Below are 442 nucleotides of genomic sequence, written 5' to 3' on the forward strand. Positions count from 1 at the left end.
ATAGGTTAAATTGCAATCTTATAAATAGTGTTCCTTAGTTCAGTTGTTGCTCAATAGAACATCTCAAAATATCTTCGAAAGAGTTCAATCAATTCTTGCGAGTTAACCCGCCGACAATGATTTATGTTTATTTGATACTCTGGGTGCATATATGCAGAAAATAAATCGTATTGGTTGCAGGTTATGATGCTAATATTGGACAAGGAAGCACTGGTGCAGCTGCTGTAATCTGGAGGGGTCTATCATATTGCCCGTGTCTTCTCTCTCATGTTGTGACTCGAGGCTGAAGAAACCGAAATTATTGCCTGACTGAAGGACTAAAAGCACCGACTACAGTTGTAATCCATCCCATCATTCAGATTGTTTGGCTGTTGTTTCTACTTTGAAGAATGCAGTGCACAATAAATCTCGACTTCACAACAGTGATGTGGAAACAAGGGAA

Source organism: Triticum dicoccoides, unplaced genomic scaffold (genome assembly GCF_002162155.2).
Source record: "Triticum dicoccoides isolate Atlit2015 ecotype Zavitan unplaced genomic scaffold, WEW_v2.0 scaffold19249, whole genome shotgun sequence".
Taxonomy (NCBI): Eukaryota; Viridiplantae; Streptophyta; class Magnoliopsida; order Poales; family Poaceae; genus Triticum; species Triticum dicoccoides.